Here is a 6,000-nt window from a genome sequence, read left to right as displayed (position 1 = left end):
GAAACATGGCAACCCAAAATGCTAAATGTTGCGGATGCAATGCAGTATGCGGTGCAAATGAAATGACCAAGCTGGAGTGAAGTCGGGATGATAGTACGTAGTATCGCAGGCTATGAGGTCCATCACAAGAGACTTTTATCCAAACCAGTCCCATACCTAAATTTGGATAGTCAGACTCAATGTGGTAAACTCCTGATCTCAGGTTAGTTGCATGCTCCAACCAAAATTCTGGCCATTGTGAAAGTACACGTAACAAATAGTTGCGTACCACCAGCCCGAGTGGATAGTGAATGAATGAATGAATGAGTATATAACTCCTACTCAATAAGTCCACATATCGGTATTGTTCATTTTTGATATCATCACTGGAGTCTAGTAGACTCTACACTAGCTTGCCACCCTATTAAGCGCACAACTGGGTAAGTGGAAGAGACCTCACTATCCGCCTGGCCAGTAGTCAGTCAATATCTATCCGGCACGTCGATAACGGACCCATTCACGAGCTGATCAAACTCAGCCTAGCTATGCCTACTCGCTCAGGCAGGTAAGGCCACACCCCCTCCCAACTGACCACGACACAGTGAGAGACGTGGCCTACAGGTATACGGCCCTCATGCGCTCATATATATCTACTCGGTCTCGACATTGGGGCGTCCTCTGGTATCAAGAGGGTTTAGAGATTTTCACTCAGGGTCATCTATGGCAGCCTGATGCTCGAACTAAACATTTTTAGAGTCTCATCTGGCCATCCACGATATGCCTATGGAGGCTACGGCTCTGATGTCGCTAGGGCGTGCAGTACTCACAATATACAATGCAAGATGCATGAGTCATACAATCCAGTCATGCATCAATCCTGCGTATACCGTGCGCTCATGTGCGATAACCTCCGCCATTAGAGAATCTCATAACAACCTGCCCAATGACATATGCAACGGTCAACCACATCTCATAATAAACATGCAGATGATGCGTCTGGGCATGTATCATGATGTTATGCTATCACATACTCATAATCGGTATCAATATTCGACATCAATAATCGGCATCAATATTCGACATCAATAATCGGCTTCGACAATGTGGACATTTAACCAACATTGCCCCAAGGAATGACCCACATAGAGCCTAACATATAGTGGGCCCATAGCTTCACACAAGGGCCTAATATACAACATAATGGGCCTTACTCAAGAGCTCAATACACATCACGATGGGCCTCTCACATGGGTCTAAGATACATCACAATGGGCTCTATCACCTGGCCCTTAAATGCACCACAATGGGCCTCATCACATAGGCCTAATATACATCACATTAGGCCTCAAACACAGGCTGAATACACATTACAATAGGCCTCAAATACGGACTACATATACATCACATTAGGCTTTGACAATCGAAATTGGCCTCGACATATGGAATTGGCCTCGTTAATCGGACTCGACCTCGACAATCAGAATCGGCTTCGACAATCGGCCTCGACTAACGGAATCGGCTTCGTTAATCGGACTCAGCCTCGACAATCAGATTCAGCCTTGACATATGGAATCCGCTTCATCGATCGGACTCGGCCTCGATAATTGGAATCAACCTCGACATATGGAATCAGCCTCATCGATCGGACTCGGCCTCGACAATTGGAATTGACTATCAGAATCGACAATCGGAATCAGCCTCGATAATCGGCCTCAACTAACGGAATCGTCCTTGTCAATCGGACTCTACCTCGACAATTTGAATCAGCCTCGACAATCGGCCTCGACAAACGGAATCAGTTTCGTCAATCAGACTCAGCTTTGACAATCAGAATCGGCCTCGACATACAGAATCGGCTTCGTCGATTGCACTCGGCCTCGGCAATTGGAATCGACGATCGGAATCGACAATCGGAATCAACCTCAACTAACGGAATCGGCCTCATCACTCAGCCTCAACATACAGAAACGACCTCGTTGATCAGACTCAGCCTCGACAATCAGAATTGGCCTCGATAATCGGCCTCGACATACGGAATCGGCCTCGGCCTCGACAATCGGAATCGATGATTGGAATCGGCCTCGTCAATCGGACTCCGCCTCGATAATCGAAATCGATAATCCAAATCAGCCTTGACAATTAACCTCGACAAACGAAATTGGCCTGAACATACGGAATCGGCCTCGTCGATCGGACTCGGCCTCTACAATCGGAATCGACAAACGGAATCGGCCTCGACAATCGGAATCGGCCTGGACATACGGAATTAGCCTCGTCGAGTGGACTCGGCCTCTACAATCGGAATCGACAATTGAAATCGACCTCGACAATCGGCCTCGACTAATGGAATCGACCTCGTCACTTGGCCTCAACATATAGAATCGGCCTCGACTAACGGAATCGGCCTCGTCAATTGGACTCGACCTCGACAATCGTAATCGACAATCGGAATTAACGATCGGATTCGACAATCGGAATCGGCCTCGACTAACGAAATCGGCCTTGACAAACAAAATTGGCCTCATTGATCGGACTCGGCCTTGATAATCGGAATTAACCTCGACAATCGGAATCGGTAATCGACCTCGACGCAAGGCGGGGTTTATAGATGGACGACCGATGATGGATCAAGCAATATTAATGGGGCCTAAGCATTTGGGTTAACCCACTAGAGAACGATGAGAATGGGCCTATCCAGGCCTAAGGGAAGGTCACAATGTAGACATTAAACCATCATTGCCCAACAATGTGGACATTCAACCAACATTGCTCCCAAGGAGTGGCCCACATAGGGTCAAACATATAGTGGGCCCATGGCCTCAAACAAGGGCCTAATACACATCACGATGGGTCACATCCATGGGCCTCTCATATATCAGGTAGCCCACATCATATGGGCCACATAAACATCAAGTGGGCCGCACCAATGGGCCTCATATATATCAAGTGAGTCGCATCAATGGGCCGCACCAATGGGCCTCATATATATCAAGTGGGCTACATCAATGGCTTTAAATATGCAATAGGTGGGCCCCATCACATGGGCCTTAAATACAAAATAGGTGAGCCCCATACATGGGCCAAAAATACATCACGATGGGCCCCATAGATGGGCCGTACCAATATGCCTCAAATGGGCTACAAATATATCAAGGTGGGCCTTACAGATGGGCCATAAGTATATCAAAGTGGGCCTCTCAAATGGGCCACAAAATACATCAAAGTCGGCCTGACGGATGGGCCACAAAATATGTCAAGGTGGACCTCCAGGGGGAGCTTGTATTACATCTAACATCATTTCACTAATTGTAGGTGTAACATGTGTATCATTGTACACTGTCATTCCATGGGGCACATGGCCCACTAATGGTGATCGGCACTGTCCAAACATTGTCCATGTAAATTAGACGGTCTAAACATTGCCTATGTAAATCAGCACCATCCAAACATTATCCACGTAAATCGGCGCCGTCCAAACATTGTCCAGCACTGTCCAAACATTGTGGATAGTGTGGATATGGAACATACATCGAGGTGGGGTCCACAACACCGACCAACCATTGTCTAGCACCGTCCAACTCAATCTGGACGGTGTGGATGAAACGAATACATCAGGCCGGGTCCCCATCGTCCAGAAACATTAGACGATGTGGATATTTCCATACATCAAGGTGAGTCCCACGTGGGACCTGCCATACACATATATACACGTTATATATATATATAATATAATAGTATATTTCATATTTATTTTATTTTACTGATTATATATATATATATATATATATATATATATATATATATATATATATATATATATATATATATATATATATATATAAACAGCGACCAACATCCAGGCTTAGACGAATGGCTTGGATGGAAAACACATATATCAAGGTGCGTCCAGCACCGTCCATGTGCTAGACAGTGTGGACACGGTACAGGTACAGTGGGGTCCACGCAGGTGGCCCACCCCGCTTAGGATCTAGCTGATCTTTGTTTTCTCCCTTCAACGGTCCAGCAGCAGCTGCTGCCAGACGTCCAACATCTGGACGGTCAGATCAGGTGGGCCCTTAATTGGTCATGTAGGATGAATGGTTTGGATGAAAAGAAATGCATCATGGTGGAGTGCACCATCTTGGCCAGTGGACGGCTGGATGAAACCATACATCATGGTGGCCCAAGGAGTTATGTGTGGGGCTCCCGCCAATCCACTTCCATTTTACAAAAAAAGAAGGCCCACGTGTGAGATGAATCCCCACCGTCTAACCGGTCTCGCAGATGGACAGCTAGATGTACAGAAAAAACCAGGTGGGCTCCACCGTCATCACAAAGAGAGAGAGAGAGAGAGAGAGAGAGAGAGAGAGCGGAGTAGTGGAGGGGCCCTACCACTATGGGCCCCTCTTTGATACAAATCATACATCAAGATGGGTCCCATCATAAGTGGGCCTTCTAATCATCAAAATCATACAAAAATCACCCACCTTTGGATCTCCTCTTCCTTCTTCCGTCAATGCATGCTAGAGCTCCAAGGAAGAATTTCAAAGGTTGAGATTGATCATGGAGGGTGGGATTGGATGGTAGGAAGGTGGGCCACACTAGCTTCTCTCCCATGGAAGCCATAGACAATTGCTTGGAGAATGAGAGAGAGAATGAGAGAGAGAGGTGATGGGAGAGAAGTGATGGGAGAGAGGCATAGTGGAGTGACATGAGAGGTAAGGTGCTTGTTGACTTTAGGGTACTTGTGTAAGAGAGAGGTAAGGGTAGGGTATGGGTTGCTTGTACTTGACTTTGATTGATGGATTGATGTGAAATTTGATGTGATTGATGGAACATTCTCTTGGGATTTGCAATGCGCGGCGTTTTTCTTAAACTGAACATGGGCTCATATCTTCTGGCCCGGGTATCGTCTCGGCGCGCAAGACGCGGTGTCGAAACCGCGGCAACGGTGCGGTCACAAGGATACAAGTCTCTGGTCGAGCCGGCTCTGATATACGGGACACAACTCAGGATCACGTGCAAGTGCCGATAACAGATCGTAGGTTGCCACAATTCGACATCCAGGACCGCAGAGGCATACGGAATGGTACGGGCTAGGATACGGGTTTCACAAAAACTGCTGAAAAGAGGAAAATAGAGAGGATTTTTGACTTACCGAAAATCGCTTGGTCTGTTGAAGAGCAAAGAGAAAGGAGGAGAAGTGAAGAGCTCTGAGCGTCCCACCCCCTCTTATACACATCCAACCCAACGCATTAATGGGACTCAATCGATGCCTGAGCACGAGGAGTTGTAATGTTGCACAAGAGTGCCCTCTCTGTAAGGCATGTGGCATGTAGCAACCTAGGGCGCTGAGCCACAGACAACTGGCGCTCGACCATACATCCAAAGACCAAGCGACGCTGTCATCCGAAGATATGCCGTCATCATTACCCTCGCCTCGAGCTCCGCATCCACGCCCCTTCATCCATGGCAGCGAACAGGCAACCCGTCCTCCTTGACTTCCCAACCTGCTCAGCAGTATAGCTCGGTTCGATTTCAAGGTTGATTTAAGATTGTTTGACCTGACCAAATTCATATTTATTACGTCCACTATGCGAACTAGTAAGTAAGGGGGATTTATTGTTATGGGGAAAATAGATCGACCTACTATTGATAGGCTAGGTCAACAATTCAAACAAGTGACTAGTGCGATCCAGTGACTAGACCTTCGTCGCCTTAATCAAGTATGGAAAAAGGCTAACCTCAACCTCCTCGACCAAGTATGGAGAAAGCCCGAGCTCGACTTCCTCGACTAAGTACGGGGAAAGGCTGAGCTCGACCATTAGGCACAAGGTCAAGATACTTACTAATCAACTGCGATCTAAAGCAAGCTAACTTACCTCAGGTTGGCAAGACCAATCCTTAGACGACCGCAACACCAACTTTGGTTGTGACCTAGGTCGGACTACTTCGGGATAGCTAAACCCACTCTCTGTGAGATCTGGTTTGACCTCAACTAGGTCTGTCCGCATTCTTAGC

This window comes from Magnolia sinica, chromosome 2, assembly GCF_029962835.1.
Source record: "Magnolia sinica isolate HGM2019 chromosome 2, MsV1, whole genome shotgun sequence".
Lineage (NCBI taxonomy): Eukaryota > Viridiplantae > Streptophyta > Magnoliopsida > Magnoliales > Magnoliaceae > Magnolia > Magnolia sinica.
The sequence above is the reverse complement of the archived record's forward strand: the minus strand, read 5'-3'. Positions refer to the sequence as shown.